The sequence below is a fragment of the Macrotis lagotis genome, chromosome 1 (genome assembly GCF_037893015.1).
Source record: "Macrotis lagotis isolate mMagLag1 chromosome 1, bilby.v1.9.chrom.fasta, whole genome shotgun sequence".
Classification (NCBI taxonomy): Eukaryota; Metazoa; Chordata; class Mammalia; order Peramelemorphia; family Peramelidae; genus Macrotis; species Macrotis lagotis.
Genome location: NC_133658.1, coordinates 812,730,069 through 812,752,474, shown reverse-complemented (window position 1 = coordinate 812,752,474; position 22,406 = coordinate 812,730,069). Strand labels below are relative to the sequence as shown.

At 35.5% G+C, this 22,406-nt stretch overlaps 1 protein-coding gene and 1 long non-coding RNA gene across 8 annotated transcripts in view; one reads left to right on the top strand and one right to left on the bottom strand.

The window, feature by feature from the left end:
- The window catches only part of LOC141508420 (disks large homolog 2), a 2,787,507-nt gene that overhangs the window by 2,292,456 nt on the left and 472,645 nt on the right, over positions 1–22,406 (top strand). The window lies entirely within an intron of this gene.
- On the bottom strand, positions 3,187–21,005 carry LOC141508414 (uncharacterized). Of its 2 annotated transcripts, none has more exons than XR_012474404.1 (4): positions 20,954–21,005; positions 17,495–17,590; positions 13,524–13,577; positions 3,187–3,334 (listed from the first exon to the last, which is right to left on the bottom strand). It is a non-coding gene; the product is annotated as an uncharacterized LOC141508414 (long non-coding RNA). The 2 variants fall into 2 exon arrangements; XR_012474403.1 differs by lacking the exon at positions 20,954–21,005 and adding an exon at positions 19,913–20,029.

Below are 22,406 nucleotides of genomic sequence, written 5' to 3'. Positions count from 1 at the left end.
TCCTATGTCCCCCACTACCCAAGATACCCAAACTTGGACCAGGGTATGAGAACAGTTCAAACACAGAACTAAAAGGGAGATTAGAGATGGAAGTTTCCAAATCCCTTTCCCTTTTTTTGTCTCAAGGTTCTTCTGTCATTACTGCTCTTGCCTCTTCCCATCTTATCCTGTCCAGAGTTTCTTTGCCTCTTCCCAATCTTTCACAGTTAAGAAAAATGCATATCTTCAGAGTAAATGTTTGTTATGAAAATTATATCAGAAAAGTGAATGGTTATCCATTCCACATATTGTAGATAAGGGACCTAGCTCTCGTGCATCTGGAAAATTCACATAAAATTTTTTATTTCTCCCTAAAAACTAGATTATTTTACTATTTAAATATAAAATATGTTGATATTATATAGGACTGTACTATATTTCATTCATTTCTGAGTTTCTAAACTTTTTCTTCATGTGTGGTCTGTGGCTTCCCCAAAATTCCATTTTAATTTCTCAGACTATATATTTCTCCATGGAGAAAGTTGTGATGTAGAAGGGATAATTATATTTCGAGCACTCATCTAGAACAATATTACAGTTTATGGTGGTCATTGGAACCCAGCTTCTTTTTTCTCATTAATTCAAAGTATCAACATTAATGTTTTTTTGACTTTCACTACATTTTCTGGGAATATTACCCCCATGAAAATTAAGGAATGATATATCTAAATTCCTCTAGCATCAATGATTTCTTCTTAAAGTTATTCCTTCTATATAAATAGGTCTCAAACTTGGTAGACAATCTTTACTAGTAGCTCCACATGGTAGCTAATTTTTAAAATGCTTTTATTTTATTTGTTTCAATTACATGCAAAAATAGTTTTCAACATTCATCCTTTTGCAAGTTTTTGATTTCCTACCTTCTTCCCTTGCCCTTCCCATAACAGTGAGTAATCTGATAAAGATTATACATGTATAATTATGTTAACATATTTCCATATTAATCATGGTGTGAGGAAAGATTCAAACCTAAAGGGGGAAAAAAAAACCATGAGAAAGGAAAAATGTTTTAGAGTGAAAATAGTATGCTTTAGTCTGCATTCATATGCCATAGTTTTTTCTCTGGGTATGAATGGCTTTTTCCATCACAAGTTTTTGAGAATTGCCCTTCATCACTGAACTGTTGAGAGGTGCTAAGTTCATCATAGTTGATCTTCATACAATGTGGCTGTTAATGTGTACAATGTTCTTATGTTTCTGCTCACTCCACTCAGCAACAATTCATTCAAGACTTTCAAGGCTTTTCTGAAGTCTGCCCCTTCATGATTTCTTACAAAACAAACATTCATATACTGTTTCACCATTCCCCAAATGAGGCATTCCTTCAATTTCCATTGCCATTACAAAAAGAGCTGTTATAGTTTTTGTACTGTGAATCTTTTCCCAATTTTTTTATGTCTTTGTGATACAGACCCAGTAGTGGTTTTGCTGCATCAAAGGATATGCATAGTTTGATTGTTTTGGGAGCATATTTCCAAATTGCTCTCAAAATGGTTGGATCAATTCACAACTCCACCAGCAATGCATAATGCCCCAGTTTCCCCACATCTTCTTCAACATTGATCATTTTCTTTTTTTGACATTTTAACCAACCCAGTAGAGATGTGGTAGTGCCTCAGAGTTTTTTTAAATTTACATTTCTCTAATTAGTAATGATTTAGAACATTTTTACGTGTGATTATAGATAGCTTTAATTTCTTCATCTGAAAATTGCCTGTTCATATCCTTTGACCTCTTATCAGTTGGGAAATGATTTGTGTTCTTATAAATTTGTCTCAATTCTCTCTATATATATATTTTAGAAATGAGTCCTTTATTAGGAAAACTAGCTGTGGAAATTGTTTCTCACCTATCTGCATTCCTTCTAATCTTGAATAAATCGGTTTTGTGTAAAAGCTCTTAAATTTAATGTAAACAAAATTATCCATTTTGCTTTTGATACTGTTCTCTATCTCTTGTTCCTGTTATATATGCCTCCCCTATCCATAGATCTGACAGGTGTTTTCCTAATTGCCTTATGGTAGCAACCTTAATGTCTAAATCTGGTACCCATTTCAACCTTATCTTCATATAGCATGTGAGATGTTAGTATATAACTAGTTTTTGCCATACTATTTTCTAGTTTTCCTAGAAGTTTTTGTCAAATAGTGAGTCTTTTGAGTTTATCAAAAACAGTAGATGACTATAGTCATTTACTACTATTTCTCTTGTACCTAATCTATTCTACTGATCCATCATTCTATTTCTTATACAGTACCAGATATTTGGTGACTGGAGCTTTATAATACAGTATTAGATCTGGAATGACCTAGACATTGATAGCAAGTCTTTTGATGACCCTTTATGGCCTGAACAAGGCTGGTCCTCTGAAATGGACATATAGTCATTCACTCATCAAGGCTATAGTGGAAGCCTTTTTAGGTCCATAGGATCTTTTAAATGTTGCTTGTCCTGGGAAAAGAAAAAAAAAAGAAAAATAATTTTAAAAAAATAAGAAAGCCTTTATATAGTATGTAAAGATTAGCAAAGTGTATAACATATGGACTCTCATTTATACTCACAACAATCCTGGGAGGTGGTACTATTATCACCACTGTATCAAAAGGGAAACTGAGGCAGGGAGCATTGGCTTTATCTACCTTGAATTACATAAATAGAAAGCAACTGATTCAGGATTTGGACTCATGTTTTACAGACTCCAGATCCCCCCTTATCCATCAAAACCTCATTGCCCAAGCATAGGCTTTGAGAAATCAAAATCACTTACCTACTCAGGAAGTGAACAAAGTTTCTTAAATTTGAAAGAATTGAGCCTTATTGGGAAGACTCTTCTGGTGAATTTGGGGGATGGGGATTAGGGTGGCAGGAAGGAAAGAATAATGGTTAACTACCAGAAAACTGAAGAAAATGAGCTGCTTCTATTACTTTATGGTGGGTTTACTGTCAGTCTCCTCATATTTTAAAATATTTTCCTAATCAGAAGCCATCTTATAAATGCCTACTTTTCCCTTCAGCTCAAATGTGCCCAGTAGCAGCATGTCAGATTTGTGATTATACATTCCCACAAATTTCCACAAATGTCTTAATACAAACTTAAAAATGTTTTAAAGTATCAAATCCTAGTACAAAGAAACATGAAATTCACAAAACAGTAAAACAAGTCAGCTTTATTAAGGACAGTTGGGTGATGCAGTAGTTAGAACTTTGGGTCAGGAAGACTCATCTTGAATTCAGATCTGGCATAGGATATTTACTAATTGTCATTTAATCCTGGTTCCTTTATCTGCAAAATGAGCTAGAGAAGGAAATGTAAATTACTTCAGTGTCTGTTAAGAAGATACTATGGGGAGCTGGCTAGGTGGCACACTGGATAGACCACCAGCCCTGGAGTCAGGAGTACCGGAGTTCAAATCCAACCTCAGACATTTAATAATTGCCTAGCTGTGTGGCCTTGGGCAAGCCACTTAACCCCATTGCCTTGCAAAAAAAACGAAAACAAAAAATAAAAAAAAAAGAAGATACTACGGGGTCTTTGAATGAAATAACTGAACAACTCATAAAATAAAGTACAATCAGGGAAGCTGGTAAAAAGAGTCTTGTCTGCTGGGTCTGCTCACCCTGATAAAACTTCAGAGGAAATGGGGCACCTTCTCCCCCAAACCAGTATGTTTCGATGGGTTTTTTTTTTTTTATTACAGTTTCTTTCTGAATCAAGCATTGGGGGAAGAGTTGAAGGAACCTGGACCTAGGGATCAGTGCAGTTTTTTCCTAATGGGAACAGGAAAGGCACCTGGGGCAAGTGAAAGCTAATTGTTATTCAAACTCCCCTCCCTAGAAAGGAGACTTTGAACCTTTGCTGCTGATCTTACTCTTTTTTTTATATTTAATATTTATTTATTCTCATTTTGTACAAATAATGTTTTTATACATTAATAAAATATTCTTGTTTAAGAGTAAACTAAATACCCCCTCCCCCAAAAAATATAGACTCGCTTGAGCGATAAAGTAAAGGGGAGAGAAAAAAATGAAATTAAAAAGAAAAAATAATAGTAATAATTGTAGGCATGGCCAGGTGACGCAATGGACGGAGCACCAGCCCTGGAGCCAGGAGCACCTGAGCCCATATCCGGCCCCATACACCCAACAATCACCCAGCTGTGTGACATGCAAGCCACCCGAACCCTACTGTCCTGCAAAAACCAATAAAAGAAAAAAACCTAACTCTTGCCAGTATGATTTAGTTTCCTTGACAGGAGAGAATTTGAACTTCCCCTGGACTTCCATGGAAGGTAGGGAGATCAATATATTCATTACAACAAAGAACTTGTTTGTGGTTATAATTAATAAATGTTAAAGACAAAATTTGAACCAAGTCTTCCCAAAGTCTCTTTACTGGGCCTTTTTTTTTTTTTTTTTTTTTTGCTAATTAGTGTATTCAATTTAAATTACAAAGGAATTTCCTTTTCTTCCTGGAGTAGAGACCTCCAAGTAATTATTTCTCCTTTAATTGATGAGGTTTGGGTTTTTTTTTTAAGACAGAACATTTCCTATTACTAAAAGAGGTCATTGAAATCCAAAGGGATGTTGATATTGGGGTTAAAGCCACCAGAAATCCCTAGGAGTTTTCCTGAATATTGCAGTATCTTACTTTACATAATTGACCTGTTCCTGAAAGGTTGCATAGAAATCAGACCATAGGCTAAATTCAGCCATTTTGCTATGGAAAACACCCCAAAGAGAACCTTCCCCAGCCCCATAAAGTGAAACTATCTCTAGTAATTCAAACAAAATTCCCCAACTGAGCTTTCTGATAGTTTATATTTTTAAGGAGAGGTAGAGGGAAAGGATTAAGGGACTTAGATATTCAAATTTGTTATTTCTTGAGTGTAAATTCCTAGTGAGATTTCCTCTGCAATGAAGATCAGCAATTCTCTAAGTGAGAACTGTCTAGAGCATTGAAAAAAAAGCTTGTCAATTAACAATAAGTCAAGGACAGTTATGTCTACCCACTATGTGCTAAGTACTGTATCAAATGAAGTAACTAGGATCATTATATAGTAAATATAAATAAGAGACAGGGTCTGAACCCAGGTCTTCCTGATTCTGACATATTCACTAAGCCCCCCAGGGTACTTTATTTTTTCCATGTTGAAGTTTCTTAAATTAAGATTCTCTCACAATTTAAAAAATAAAGTATGAATTGCTTTATTTTAGTGCACCAGAAACACCAAAAGTGTCTTCAAAATGAGCCACAATCATCTAGAATATAGTCTGTATATATTGGAAAGCAAGCTAATGAATGAGTTATAGTTATAATCACAATGGAGCTGGCAGTGTAGAAAGGAGGGGGAGTAGATTTAACAGTAAGGGAGATATGAGGAGTATAAAAAATACTTTGGAGGAAATTGGTGTTAAAAATCAAGGATGCTTTTAACCTGGGTGGTTTCATTTACATTTAGAAATTTGGAAATATTGATTTTTCTTTCTCAGTCCATTGAATTCAGAAGAAAGTATTTTTAATACATTGTTGATCTGAATGAGTTTTATTCCTGCAGCAAGCAAAAGAGATTTGGTGACTAAGGTATTTCCCTTTACCTGATCCCACTTTTCAATTCTCTCTTCTGTGATTTCCTTGAAGGACAGTTGCCATCTTTAATGCCATTCAGATTCACAAACATTTCTTAGACCCCCACTAGGTAGATGCCTGTGGGTGAGGCCCTGGTGTTATAAGAGGGGAGGAAGTCAAGATCTGAGGAAATGAGGTTGAAATAGGGAGGGGGAGAGCAGGAGGGATTTAGAGGCAAGGGATGAGGAAAGAACTGCTTTTAAAACTTTTAAGTTCTCCTTTAAGTTCCCCTAGACTTTCATTCAACATCAATCACTTTTTATGAGTCTTTTTTTCCAAAACAATCATTTCATACATCTCTTCCTTCTTAAGTCCAGAACAAGGAATTTTAATTATAAGGATTTGAGACAGATGTAATAATAATGAAGACATCTCTGTATATGAAGCAATAATGAGATTATTCTAATAACATTTTGTTGACCTTTGAAACTAATTTTCTGTTGCCAGTCACAACTGGAGATTTAAAATAAAAAAAAGTTTTTTCTCATTTGGAACCATTTAGAAATCATTGTGGTTTAGTGAAAAGAACAGTGATCCTGGCCACTGGTATTCAGGAGTTCGAGTCCTGCCTTTGCTTCAGAATAGATAAATTTACCCTAGGAACATCTCTTAGACTTTCTGGGTCTCAATCTTCTTACCTATAAGAAAGGTAAGAGGGATAGATGATCTCTTGGTACTAGACTACAAACTTCAGAAGAAGAGGGATTATATCTTTTGTGAATATTTATTTTCTTTTCCAATTCCCAGAAGGATCAGCACAAGAAGATACTTAAATAAGTGAATAAATGAAAGAACTCCAACACACTAAGATGCCAAAGTATACTAAAAACTTTCTGTAGTTTCAAAGTCTAGTATAATAATATAATGGACAAAAAACTCACCTTGGAGACTGGAAAACCTGGGTTCAGATTCCAATTTTTTTACTTCCAACTATGTATACCTGGGCAAGGTGGGTTTGCTTGGGGCTTTAGTTTCCTTACCTCTATAGGTTTTGCACTAAATGACATATAAATCTCATTCCAGATTTTAATCCATGATCTCATAATTTTCCTGTTTTTTCAAGGCAATGGGATTAAGTGACTTGCCCAAGGTCACATAGTTAGATAATTCTTAAGTGTCTGAGGCCACATTAGAAATCAGGTGCTCCTGACTCCTGGGATGAATCAGGTCCTCCTTACTTTGCCATCTAGCTGCCCATGATTTAATGAACAAATCATTGGAATTAGGATTTGAAAGCTAAGGTTTTTCTGCCAACTAACTATGTTATCTTGGCCAAATAAGATAATTTTTCTGAATCCAATCTTTCTTAACTGTAAAATGAAAAGATTTAGATCATCTCTAAAGTCTCCCCTGGTACTACAAATCTTTCATCTGGTCTTGATCTAGTGGAAATGTAACAGTCAATATTCAGGCAGTCAATAAATTTTTTAACCCTGGAGCTATGAAAAATGAGTTGGACTTATTTTGAAAACCAAGACCTATAATAGTAAAAGTCAAACTTTCCTGAATTCCTGAACCCCCTAGACTAGAAAATAGTTGTTTGGAGGGTATGGAGAGAATACCTACCTCTCTACTTTATATTTACTTTATATGTTCTCTGTTCCATGGTACCTATTCCTCATTCATGGACTACCATCTATTGCCTTCTTGTCTTTATAAAGAAGATCCCTCATTTATAAAATTAGTTCTTTTCTCATTTTTTCCTAGTAGGATTCCTAGCTTCCATCAAAACATAACAGATCTATCTCTTACAGAGGCCTTTGCTTCAGATCTTAGCACTTTAGAAATTACTTTATATATTCAGGATGTCCCAAAAGTCTTCCTGCTGTCAGAATTTATTAAGGCTTGAGACTTTGGGGATACCTTGTACTGTTTTTGTGAGTCAACTACTTATAAGCAAGGGCTTTTTCTATTCTGTCTTTAAATTCTCAGGTCTGTTATAGTGAGCTGCAAATACTTTCATTCTCATGGGGACAGTTGAGCTCTGTAATGCAGCTTGCTTTATAATATACCCAGACTAACAGTGTGATGACTCTGACTGAGGAACAAAGGAAAAAATTATTGATTTAGTGCGATAATTGAGTCAATATAACTATAATTCAATATGAAGGCAACAGAATACACCCTAGGCAAAGGGTGGGCTCAGTTAAATGGAATTTTTTAAGGCTAAGAATCTTCTAAGATATATGCTAAAGAATCATGAGGATCTACAGAACAAATCTATCTACTTAATGAATCAAAATCTTAGCATCAACAAGGATATTAAAAATAATTTTCCTTGCCATATCAGGAAAACTGGCCTGCTAATTTTTTTCCATGAATGCCACTGAAATTTCTTACTTCTGTTACCATGGAATGTTGAGCCATAGAGTGTTTTGTCCATGGTATTTAACAATTCCACCAGCTACATACCTTACTAGGCTTAAAGTAAATTTAAAGCACTAACAGAAATATGCTATACATATTTATACTTTTGAAAGGACTTAGACACTGTGATAGATCTACAGTCTTGCTGATAGTATTCCTTCTACTATTACAGACCTCAGCCCATCCATACTTTCTCCTATGAGCAGTACTTGAACATACCCTTCCAAATATCTTCCATAAAAGATCTTTTGAACACAAACATGACCTACTAATTTTTTTTTACCATTTTGAAGGTACAAATGCTTTATTGTTAAGTCATTTTTTTCATTCACCTCTTTATGAAATTATTGGAGCTTTGGATTGGTTTGTCATTTTCTTCTCAGTTCATTTTAGAGATGAGGAACTGAGTACATAGAGTTAAATTGACTTGCCCAGAGTCACACAGTTAATAAGTGTCTGAGGCCGGATATGACCTTAGGAAGATGAGTTGTACTGATTTGTGCCATCTAGCTGCAATACTCAACTGTTTATCAACAGTCTTTCTCCATGTCTGATAATATTTAACCTTGATAATGACTTTGAAGACATTTCTCTGGCAAGGGATACTGTCAGTAACTTACTAGGACTCTTTTATTCCCATCATAGATCTCTTCATTAATCTTTGAGTCACCTGGGATTTTGATTGGTCTGAGACCTTAGTGTTTCATGATTCATTGCCATGTAGCAACAACAGGAGAGTATTAGCATTTGAACAATAGGCTTTGATGGCCAGGAAGAACTCAAGATAAGTAAAAGGACTGCATATTTCCCCAAATCTAATGAAATTTACCCTCTCATTCCAAAAGATGAGAAATTTAAACTCATTATCTCTACCCCAAAACACATTGGAATACTTCTTTATAGTTTATCAAGAACTTTTTATGTAAATTAACTGATTTGATCTTTATAACATCTCTGTGAGGTAGCCAATTTTTAAGTCTCCATTTTACAGACAAGGAAACTAACCCTTAGAGAGATGAAAGGACTCATTCATATTAGTGCTACTTTAAGGACTGAAGCCCAGCCATATCTTTTGACACCAGTCCATTTTCTTTTGATTTTTTTTTAGTGTTATTATACAAATCCAGATGTTTCCATTTGCTTTTAAGGGGGCAATGTGTTCTTGTGGAATTTGATGTTTTCCATTCAGCTTGGTTCTGTTGTATAATGTGCTATCCACTGTTGAATGCCAGATTGTGCCATCAAGCTTAATGACATTTTCATTATTCTTAAGTTCTAAGTCTTGTTTTTCTTAAAAGGTCCCTGTTGGGTTATAGTGGTAATGAAGCAGCACCCCATCCCATTTAATTAATTGGTGAAATTGTTTCTATGTGTGCTCACATGTTGAGGTTTTAGATGCCTTTGACTTGAGTTGAAACTATCTTAAATGCTCTGCACTCCTAACCCACCTTTCAAAAGAATCAAAGAACACCTCCCCCCGCCCCACACACACACAAGAGAATTTAAGGACCTTTTATTATATTCCTACCTAATGGCAAAGTGAAGAAAATGCTAAATTACAAGCCATGTGACCTGCCACAAATGGCTTCAGTTAACTCTTCTGTAAAATAAGGATAACAATTGTACTTCCTTAGGGAGTTGATTTGAATGTTCTATATGATAATGTGTGTGAAAGCATTTTGAAAATCACAAAGTACCTTGTAAACTATTGTTTGCTTTCTACACCTGAGTAATTTTAACTGTACAGCCATACAGTTCCTATACACCCATAAAATGTTTTCATTATCATCAACATCAGCATCAATGATGGCAACAAATGTTTCTAAAGTTCCCAGAGGATGGAGACTGTCTCATTTTTTGTTTTTGTATCGCCCAGTGCCTGTAAGAGAGCCCTAAACACAGCTTTTGCTTAAGGGATGCTTGTTAATTGTTGATTGAATAGATAAAGCAATTCGGAGGTGCAGAAGTCTTCATTTACTATTGCAATTAATGAGTTCTTCAGCACCATGGATAATTAACTGAATTTGAAGTTCGGATTAGTACAAATTGTATTTAAACTGGCCATTTTAGCTAAATTTAGTACTAAAGAATGATGCCAAATTGTTTCTTGAGTCTATAACAAAGACTCAATTATATTACACTTACAGTTTGTAGAACACTTTAATCAACACTATCACAGTTTTGGTGTAACTTCATAAAATATACAATCTAGTAAAAGGATCTCAAATAACTGTAACAACAATGATACCTATCCTCTAGGCAGTCAAGGCTTTTTTTTTTTACTTTTTTTACTTAGTCAAGCAGGTTTTTGTTAAGTTGTTTTTTCAATCATGTCCAACTCTCTGTGACCCTATTTGGGGTTTTCTTTGCAAAGATTCTGGAGTGGTTTGCCATTTCCTTCTCCAGCTCCTCTTACAGATAGGGTTAAGTAACTTGCCTAGTCATACAGCTAGCAAGTGTCTGAGATATTTGAATTCATGAAGAAGAATCTTCCTGACTGCAGGCCTAGTACTCTACTGAGTTATCGAGCTGCCCACAAAGCCAAGATGTAGAGATACAAAGAGAAAGACAGCCCTGTCAATAAGAGGCTTACCTTCTAATGAGGATAATATTTTCATAATATACAAAGGGAAATAAACAGTAGGAAGAAGAGTTGAAGGTGTCTGAATGGGAGGTGAAGCATTGAAAGTCAAAAATTCAGCCAGAAGGGGAAATCAGCCTGGACCCCTTCCCAAAATGGAGGCCATTTGAGGAAGAAGAGGGTTAATATGATATAGGCATGTTTCATGATGTAGGTTTGTTCCATGGTGAGCAGCTTCAGGGACTGAGGAAAGTTATGAAGACTGCCAACTGAGGTATGATGTTTAAACTCAGAAAATTAGAAACACAGTCATGTTGTTGTATAAATAAATCGAATATTAAAATGCCAATAAAAACACAAATAATAAAGAAATAACAATGTCACAGCACCCAATAGCTTGGAGACTAGTCTTCAAATTGAGAAGTCCTAGATTCAAATACTGCCACTGTCTTGCTTACAGGTGAAGGGCTAATCAGTATCAGTGGAGGGAATTTCTTTAGCTTAGCTTGCTACACCTTGAAATGCTTTCTCCAACTCTTTCTCTTCTCCATCCCTCCAAAAAGTACAACTAACTCTATGCCAGATTATATGCACAGATAACCATAATGCAAAAATAATGAACAATATGTACTTTGGAGGCCCATAAAACAAAGTGCTAGGCAAAGTCTGAGGGGGGTGAGTTTTGTTTTGTGTTGTTCTTTTTTGCTTGCTGAGTGGATGAGGGAAGAAAGCTTTCCATGGAGCAAGAATCATTTAAATTGGGCCTTTAAGGAAGGGCAGAGATTCAGCAAAGTAGGGCAACCATCGTATTTCTGGCTTTGGAAGTCAAATAAAATAAATAAACAAAGGCCATAAGTTGAGGCCATATTTGGGAGACAGAGAACAGAAGAGTCTATTATATAAGGGAAAGTAGCATAGGCTAGAAAAATAAGGTAGCAACATATTATGGAAAACAATAACATCTCAGTAGATAATAGGGAGCTGCTGAAGATATTGAAAGAGTAGCATGGTCAGATAAATATACATAAGAAAGATTAGTGTAGCTACTGAAGCTCTCATGACAGAAGCTGAAAGAATCTTAAAGATCATTGAATTATAGAATTTATAACCCCTAGTGCTTCACTTACTAGCTATATAGCCATGGGTTTTAAATAACTTAATTCTTTTCAACCCCTGTTTCCTTATCTGTCAAATGGAAATAATTTGTCCTCCCAAGGTGGTTGTGAAGAGAACGCTTACATAAATATGTGTCACTAATTGGAGCTTGAGTAGTTGCTTTAATTGAGATACTAACAAGGAACATTTCAATTGCCTACAGTTCAATAAACAAACTGTCTGATTGAGGATAGTTCAATACAAGCATAATCTACTAATTTGCTAATGGGAACTTGCTTGATCTCTTGTACTTTTAATTCCATTTTCATTGGATGAAAGCAGCATTGCAAATAGCTACTCACTCAGTGTCACAATTAATATTGAATAAACAACCAAGAATGCTAATTGTATTCATATCACCAGTTCTATATTTCCAAGGGCTAAAGCATGCAGGGAACTCTCCTGTTGAGCCTTAGTCATTTTGGCAGTTATTGTTAAAGTTTTGGTTATATAACCATCAAGTAAGCAACTGAAGGATCTTTTTAGAATGAAACATTTTTATCCCATTGGGTATTGAGATAATAGAATCCAAATGTTAATTTTTGTTTGTTTGTTTTTTTACCAGTGAGAATAGATCAACCTAAAAATTCTGACAGATCTGTTCCTCTTTTTATTTTTTTTTTGTAGTCTTTCCAGTTTTATATACAACTCCTCTCAGGGTTATCCAGCTTAGTTAAACCATGCCCTGTACTACTTCATTTTCTCCTTACTTATCCTTTGTTGTTTTGTGTGTCTTTTCCCATAACTATAACTTTTTCATATAATTAAACTTCATTAATAGCAAGAATGCCAATATGGACATGGTTTAGTTCCTCTAAACTGTTTTGGTTTAATGTACATTGCACAAAGATGCATATGAAGAGAACGAACATATGAATTATTGTTTGTAATTGCTCTGAGGACGTTGTAATTCTCGGAACCTTCCATAAAAGCTTTACTCAAATTCCTTATCATAACATGGGAGTGACCCTACCTCCAAAGGGTATGTCAGGAGAGTCTAACCTGTGACAGATGTTACTGAGCTGCTCCCAGATGGCATGACTCCATCAACCTTTGTATGAAGACCAGCTTAATGAAATATAGGAAACTATATTAGTGGAAGCTTGGGCAAATATGTGATAACTTTCCTTTTGGTTATAGTAATCCATGAAATGGACAGAAACACAAAATAGAGTCAGACACTTTAAAACTAGAAAAGCACTCTTAAAGAGACTGCCGTTCAACAGATCAATCTCATTTTACAGTTGAGGAAATAAAGGATCAAAGAAGGAGAGGGGCTTCCCTAAAGTCATCCTATTAGCAAAAAAGCACAACTTGAATTTAAACCCAAGGTTTCTGTCTCCAAATCCAGTGCTCATTCTACTGTATCATACAGTCCTTAGGTCAATGTACCCCCTTCTGTTTCTGCATTGTGGTAGGTAAAGTTGTAGAGAAAGTACCAGAATATGCTAAGAATTCTTCCTGGTGCTGTTTTCTTTCTCATCAGCAGCAACATTATTATCACTATCATCACCTCCATCCATTAGGATCACTTTAGGGAAACAGAAGGGAGCAGTCAATAGAAAGAAGACCCTAAGGGACAGCTAAGTGTCACAACATATAGAGCACCAGCCCTGGAGTCTCAAATCCGGCCTCAGACACTTAATAATTACCTACTTGTGTGACCTTGGGCAAGTTACTTGACCCATTGCCTTAAATTTAAAAAAAAAAACTGTATTTAAGAAGACCCTGAGGGATTTCTTTTTGTATACGTACATTTTTTGGTATCTCTTATATTTTCCTGGTGTTTCTTTCTCTCTTCCCCCATCTCTTACAACAAAGAATTTATTTTAAAAAAAGAAAAAGAGGAAAAAGAAAAATTATTGTAAAATCAATATATTGGGGGGAATCTGATATTATGTGCAATGTCCTATTTTCATCTACAACCCCCTGATTTTTTTCAAGGAACAAAGGGAAATGTTTCCTTATATAAGATAGAGATTTCTAAAATGTCTCTGGAACATTCACTCTGTCCCAAAAGTTTTCCTCTGTTGAGAAGCTCCCAGACCACAGGGGCTTCAGTAAACTTCTTTTCATTTTAGCTTTTTCCTATCCTATTTCACTTTTAAGGACTTGGATTCATAGCTTCCCTGGTTCAGCATCTGAACAGAACATTTTTTTCTGTTTATCCAATGTGTACTTAGCTACTTTTGGAGGGCCTCTCTCCCCTCTTACTCCAGGGGTGTGGTTTTCAAAGAATATGGCATAGTGCTGCAGAAACAGTACTGGGATTAGTTAGAGGATTTGCCACTTACTAATAGGTAGATAGAATTTATATAGCACTTTAAGACTGCACAGAGCTTCACAATATTACAACAACCCTGAGGGTGAGGGATGCTGTTATTATTCTCATTTTAAAGATAAGAAAACTGGGGCAGATATAGATTTAAGGAACTTGCCCAGGGTAACAGTAAGTGAAGTTCAATTTGAACTCATGTTTTACTAACAGGCCCAATACTCCGTTCACTATGTTTTAAGTTACATAACCTCTCTGGGTCTCAATTTCCTTCATCTGTAAAGTGATGATGTTGAACTAAATGGTTTTGCAGGTCCCTTCTAGGGCCAGATCCCAGAATTATAGTACCTTGATTTGGAAAAGAATCTTCTTCAGGTTCTAGTTTAAAAGTCATTCAACCCACAATAGGCCATCAGTGCTAATGTTGGCATTGGTGTCCTTGACAAGGACCCAGAATGTAAGTGAAGATTTTTTTTTTATTTTTTTGTGAAGATTTTTTTAAAGGACATATAGGGGACAAAATATAGTAATTAAAACATAATAATTGCTGGTTTTGATCCTGCTGTGTCCCAGATCCCAGAAGCTGTAACTAGGGCAACTTAAAGGTCTGTTCAAATTGTTGGTAAGGCCTTGTGCTGGCTGACATTTTAGTGAAATGCCTGGCCCAACTTGGATGAGAGCATCCTCTGCCTCTGGCACTGGAAAGCAGGGAGGGCAAGCTTATTTGGGCAATGTCACAGCTTTTGCTTGTTTATATAACATCAAAAGCCCTCCACTTTGAAATGCCAAAGAGAAAACAGCAGCAACAACACACACACACACACACACACACACACACACACACACACACACACACTCACACTGTAAACTGTATAATCATGCCCTAGCACAAAAACATACTTTGGGGTTTGATGAATTGAAATTTGGAATGGATAGCTAACCCATTGGTTAGCAGAGCAAGGATACTGTACAATCTAGAATGTCTAGAATACTATATTGAACCTAACAAACTGAAATTTAATAGCATTGAATGTTGTTCATGGTCTGACAAATTCAGTCTCACTGATTTCATCTCCCTTCCACCCTCTTAATTATAGAGCTGGAAGGGATCTCAGAGGTCATCTAATCTGACTAGATCTCATTTTAGACATCAACCAGCAAACAATGATTTAGCTCCAACAAAGTGCCAAACACTCTACTAAATCTCAAGAATATAAAAACAAGAATAAAATAGCTCTTATGGTCAAAGAGTTGAAATTCTTTCAGGGAGGCAATTTGCACCTCTATATGGCAGTGAGGTGGGACATTGGATAGTCTTTGACCTGGAGTCAGGAAGACTCATCTTCCTGAGTTCAAATCTAATCTCAGGCATGAACTGTGTGACCATGAGCAAATTACTAAATTCTTTTTGCCTCAGTTTCCTCTTCTGTAAAATGAGCTGGAGAAGAACATGGCAAACCTCTCCAGTATCTTTGCCAAGAACACCCCAAATGGGGTTACAAAAAATTCAGACACAATTCAAAGCAACCTACCAACAAAAATAGTAGAGTTAGAATTCAAAATAAGATATTTTGACTGCAGGTTCAATGTACTTTAGCAAATATTCTGATGATTATTCTTTCATTTTCTGTAAAGACTTTTTTCCCTTTGGAAAAATGACTTTTGAACAATTCTAATTATTAGGAAGTCAAATTTTGTCTTCCTATGGCTTCCAACATTTGTCCTTAGTTGGTGCTGTTGGACCAAACAAAATAAGTCCAATCTTAACTAGTTTGTCATAAAATTAAGAAATAACTTGTGAAATTCATGCATTTTGTCCCATTGCCTGCCCATTGCTAATAGGACAGCTATAGCTTAGATGAAGAGTTTTCAATATTTTTGTTTCAGGACCCCTTTATAACTCTTAAAAATTACTGAGGTTCTTAAAGAGCTTTTGTCTTTATGCATTACATTAATTAGTATTTCCCTTATTGGATATTAAAACAGATAATATTTAAACTATTTATTAATTAAAAAATAAACCTACATAAAGTAAATAACATTTTTATGAAAAATAGCTATATTTTCCCAAGCACAAAAAAAACAGTAAGAAGAGTATCATTGTTTCTCATACTTTTACAAATTTCTTTAATGTCTGGCTTAATTGAAGACAGCTGGATTTTCATATCTGCTTATGCATTAAATCTGTTGTGATGTATTGTCCTACTTGAAGTATATGAAGAAAATCTGGCCTCACATAAATATGCAGTTGGAAAAAAGGAGTATTTTAATAGGCTAATAATGTATCCTCCTCCTCCTCCTCCTCCTCATTATTATTATGGACAGAATTTGGAAGACCTGAGTTCAAGTTCAGACTCAGACATTTATTGTCTAAATGTATGTCATTTAATCTCTGCTTCTTTTTTTTTTTTTTTTTTTTTTTTTTTGCTGTTTAGTCATTTCCGTTAAGTCCAACTCTTCATGTTGATTCTCATTTGGAGTTCTCTTAGCAGAGATACTGGAGTAGTTTGTCATTTTCTTCTTCAGCTCATTTTAAAGATGAGTAACTGAGACAAACAGGCTTAAGTTACTTGCTCAGAATTGATCAGCTAGTGTTTGTGGTCTGATGTGAACCTCAGAAGATGAGTCTTCCTGACTCCAGGCATTGTACTGTTTCCACTGCCCTATGCCTCAGTTTCTTCACCTGGAAAAAAGAGGTTAATAATATCACCTACCTCCCAGGGTTGTTATGAGGATTAAGTGTGATAATATTCATAAAGTATTTTGCAAACTATTAGCTATAGCTAGAATTAAAATACTATTGACCTTGTGAACTCCCTGAAAGCATCTTGGGGACCTCAGAACACATCAATATAGAACATCTACTATGTTTCAGGCACTGTTCAAGTACAGCTAGTTTGCCAATTGTTTTGTCTGCAAAGATGATAAGCTTTATTTTTCACAGAATAAGGTCATCTCTCTGGTAATATACCCTGAACTATAGAATGATTAAGCAAATGACATAGTAGAAGGTCAGAATTAAGCTCTAGTTTACATTCTCTGAGGCTTGTAGAGCAAATTTGTTTCTGGAAAATAGCAAAAATCTCAGAAAATGTAGTCAATTCTGTCCCCCAATCATCTTTAAAAAAAAATCAGAAAACTGACCATTCATAAGTTCAGAATGTTTTCTAATAGAACTACTTATTAGAATTCAGCCAAAGCAGGATATGGATAATTTAACAACATTTTTCCCTTTTTATCCCAAGGATTATATGAATTAGGGTTAGAAAGGATATTGTAAATCACCAAAATCACTTGTTTTACAGTTGGGGAAACTGAGGCACAAGCTAAGGAAATGATTTGACTATGTTCACATAGGTAATACTAGCAGGTGACCTTTAAATAACAAAATTTAATGTTTAACAAAATATTTTTATACATTATCTTCCAAATAGTCTTATGAGATACATACTTGCCCCATTTTATGCAGCTGATGAAAGGTGTAATTTGACCCCAAGTTCTTTCCTCCCTCCAAAACCAGCATGTTCTCCATGTCACCAAGGTATCCCTTAAAGCAGCAAAGGCAAGACTCAAAGACAGGTCCTTCGAAACTAAATGCAGTATACTTTGCCCTACATCATTATGTCACATACTAATATGGGTAGTTTATATCTCATTCTAACTGATCTTGGGGGTAATAACTGTATATATTTGTTTGACCTAATTTATATGGATAATAATAGTTTTTGCTTAGTCTCTCCATCTACCAATTTAGACAACAGTCTGAGGGAAAACAGGTCCAGATTCTCTAGTTTGGGTCATGCCCCATCCACGCTGTCAAGTTCTTTCTTTCCTAAGGGTTGTAATTTTTTTAATCACGTGACTCCTTTGAAACACACCTGGAAATCTTTACTGTGCCTTTGAAATTGCATCCAAGAACATACCCTTATGTGGTCTGCAGTGGTGGAGCATTTGGAGCAAATTAAAAGCATAAATTGCTTTTTCTTTTTTTTTTAAGTGGTTACTTTTCCATAGTCCCCATTATGGAAATGCTTCAGGAAATTTGCATGAAAATGCTCCACTGAAATGAATTTACCAAAGGGATGTGACATCGATATTTTGAAACCATTTAGTGGATAAATGATGCTCCTATTTTTCTCCTTTGAGAACATGGAATGTGGTTTTAATGATAATGGCTAAATTGCACATTTGTTGAAAATCAGCTTCCTATAAACATACAATTGTTCTATTCTCTTTCCTTTCTCTCTTTTTTTTATATAATGTGTATATGTATATTTCTTCTACTTTCTTCTACTTTTAAAAGGGTGGGATGGGGGAAGAGGGAGAAGAAACTGTGATTTCATCAGAGAACTCTCAGTCTGAAAAATCTGTCCAGCAAGTCATATAATAATCAACTTAGTGTGATATAATTGCCTGAGGTATTGCCATTTAATAGACTTATCCACAAGTCCTGTCAGCCAATAGCTAGAAAGTAAACATTGATTTAAGTCCAATTCTGTGAAGTACACTGGCTAAGTACTGATATACCAAGAAAATCTAGGAGCTCACAACTTAATGGGGAAAGAACATACAAATATCTATGTACATATAATATGTAACATATATATATATGTGTGTGTATATATATATATATATACATACACAGAGAAAGAGAGAGAGAGAGAGAGAGAGAAGATAGAAGCTAATCAGAGAGAGGAGGCACAAAGGGAAAGGAGAATTGGATGGGATAGGCTCCTTGCAGAAAGCAGGATTTCAAGTGAATCTTGTAGGAAACCAAAGAGGCAAAGGTGAGGAGGAAAAATATTCTAGAAATGGAAAACTGCTTGTGAAAAGGCTTAGGCAAGGGAACAAATGTCTACTTAGCCTCTATTATGTGTTTGATACATTGTGTTAAGTATTTTTTTTACAAATATTATCTTCTTTGATCCTCATAATAATTTTTTTTGGCTTTTTTTGGCAAGGCAATGGGATTAAGTGACTTGGTCACACAACTAGGCAATTATTAAATGTCTGAGGCTGGATTTGAACTCAGGTTCTCCTGATTCCAGAGCTGGTGCTCTATTCACTGTACCACCTAGCTGCCCCCTCACAATAATTCTTAAAAGTAGGTGATAAGAGTTATGACCATATACACTTGAGGTAACTAAGGCAAAGAAAAGTAAGTGATTTGCTCAGGTTCACACCATTAGAACATGTCTGAGGCCAGTCTTGAACTCAGATCTTCCAGACTCATTGAGTGGCACACCAGACAAAATTCTGGACCTGAGTTTAATTCAAGACTGGCTATGTGACCCTGAGCAAGTCATTTAATTTTGCCTCAGTTTCCTCATCTGTAAAATGATCTGGAGAAAGAAATAGCAAACTACTCCATTTTCTTTGCCAAGAAAAGCCCAAAAAGGATCACAAAGAATTGGATATAACTAAAAACTGAACACAACAGCAATTTTTACACTCTAGACCTAGTGCTCTGTCCACTATTATCAACTTCATCTTTCTCTAATGGAGTTAGGAAATTGAAAGTCAAGTGAATAGAGTAACAAATAAGCCACAAGTAAGATCAGTTACATAATGTAAGGATAAATCACTACTAGAAGATATCAGTGGGGAAATCATTGCTTCTGTGTGTCTGAATCTATAATTTCTTGGAGGGACTTCTTTACAAATACAGGTTTGTATCTTCTTTGCAACTTAGAACTTTTGGAATTTCCTGGGAATACTAACTGGTTAACTGACTTGTCCAGGGTTACATAAGCTTATTTGTAGCAGAGATGAGTCAAGTCCAGGTCTTTCTGATGCTGAAGTTGACTCTATCTACTTCATCATGCCCCAGGAATAATTATTTCAATGTTTTCTTTCTGTTTTTGCTCACTTTGGTTTTCACCTTCTTCCCATTGAAAAGTAGCTGGGTTCAACTGGGTCTTGTGTCTTGGTATACATCCACATTGGAATTCCAAATCTTATTCATGTATTCATGTATTCATTCAACCTCCTGAGAAGGAGAAAGTGAGAACAAAGGAGTCTAGAATCCTTCAGGGTTGAAATTTCACTTTAGACATCAGCATGATATTTTGAGCATTTTGGATAAGGTTTTAAAGGTTTTATTATATTGCTAGTTAAATCCAGTCCATTGAACCTTTATTTGATTGACCCTTATTTGATTTGGCCGGGGGGGGGGGGGGGGGGATAAGGAGAGGGAACCTGTAAATTCAAAGAATCTCAGAGTGGGAAGGGACCTCAATAGTCATATAGTCCAACCTGGAGACTCCAAAGGAATTCTCATTCCAAGGCACCCCAAAATAAGTCACTTATCCTCTGATTGAAGACCTTCAAGGAGCGAGAGCCCACTACCTTCTGAGGAAGCCCATTTTCCTTTGAAATAATTGCTCAATCATTAGAATGGTTTTTTCTAACATAAAACCTAAAACTGCCAATTTCTCTTTTTTCACTCATTGCTTTTGGGTGGAACAAGACAAAATAAGTCTAATCAATCCTTCTTCTATGTCACAGTTCTTAAAATACAGGAAATAATTGTCATGTGATCTCTTATTTCCATTTTTCTTTGCTGAACATTTCCATTTCCCTCAACTGCCCTTTCCCCTAACCAGAGCAGTGACAAAGCTTTGTGTGAATAAGCAATGAAAAATTGTGCATCCGTGCCCATGAAGACTGTGAACTCTTACTTACTACAAAATAAGTTCCCTACTTGCAATAGACAGTGGAATTTCTTTCATTTAGAAATATATATTCATTTTTAAGTGATATTAAAAAAATCCCTTGACATATCATACTTTTATGTTCCCCCCCCTGAACTGTTATATATTGTACTTGACTACTTTACCTGTCCCAAATCCTGATTCTGTTCTTAACTTTGTAAATAAATAAATTTTATAAATGAAATATAAATGCAAACCTTTAATCAACTCACAGCTCAAACAAACCTAGACTTTTACTGTGACCCATCCTCAAAAAAGAGAAACAGAAACATGCTAGTTACCTGGAATGTTGTTCTATGACTGCTAGAATGATGTCATAGAAACAGCATTAGATTTTAAGTTGGGAGACTTGAATATCAGCCTCAGCTCAATCCCTAATGGGTCATGTAGACATGAATAAGGTTACTTTATGTAAAAGTTACTATGTCAATGAAGACATTATTATTACTATTTTTCTATTGTATGGTTTCTGGCTCCTTGGTTATGATATTCTGCATTCAAATTCTACCCATGTCATTAAATAGCAAGTGGCAAGTCACTCAACCTATTCAAACTTCAGTTTCCTTGTCTAAAAAGGGAGCTAAGAATGACCAAAATAACTGCCCCACCCAAGGGTCATTTTGAAGCTCAAAGGAGATATGTGTAAAACGTTCAAGGAATATATAAGTAAAAACTGACATTTATATGATGTTTTTAGATCATTTGGTTAAACCTTCACTCTTCATATTTGTGAATTCTCTGATTTCTAGTTTCCACTGTGTGTGTGTGTGTGTGTGTGTGTGTATGTGTGTGTGTGTGTGTGTGTGTGTGTTCCTAGACTAGTGATAGCTAACCCCAGTTCATTTTCCAAGAGAGCTTCACTAAATGTTAAGTGTGCCGATGTAATTTTATGTGTATTAGAGTGATTTATGGTCTCAGGTTTTTGGGTCTTTTACTAAACTCAAGGTGAAATTAATTGGTTTCTTCAGGGGCCTGGTGGAATATGTTTTCAAACATATGGCCTACATTCAACCTTCTTTCCTCTTATTTTGCAAAACCCAATTACTCACCTCCTAAAATGATTGAAATCTCAACTACTGGAGGAATGATAAAGACCTTACCTTTCCAGAAATCAGGAAGTTTCCTGCATTTGAAGAAAGGTGAATAGATTGAAATTCATCTTCCCACCTTCAAAGACTCTGACCTATTCCTGGTCAGTTTTCATGCTCTGTAGGCTGCAGAACAACACTAACAGTTCAAGTCTCATTTATTTATAAGGTTAAGTAGAATACCCAACCATTACTGGAAAAGCAATACAAGTTTATGTCTTTCTGTTAGTAATATTATTAAAGGTCCCATATAACAGGTCAGTCCAGGATATTGATTTCTTAGATGCTCATGAGAGAATAGTACCATTTAAAAGAGCTTTAGGCATTTGAGAGGCAATTATTTAGCAATTCTTTGTTGCTTCCTCCAAAAGGTTGGAAAACATTTTGTGTTTCACTTCAAACACAATGAACAAATAATAATAAAAAAATATCTCCAGATTATTAGGACCAGTGGGGCTTATTTTCAGGGCACCATGATAGGATGAGTACAATTATCATCTCTAGAAGCAGAAGGATACTTGGTGATGAAGAATTATAAATCAGTCAATAAACATTTATTAGT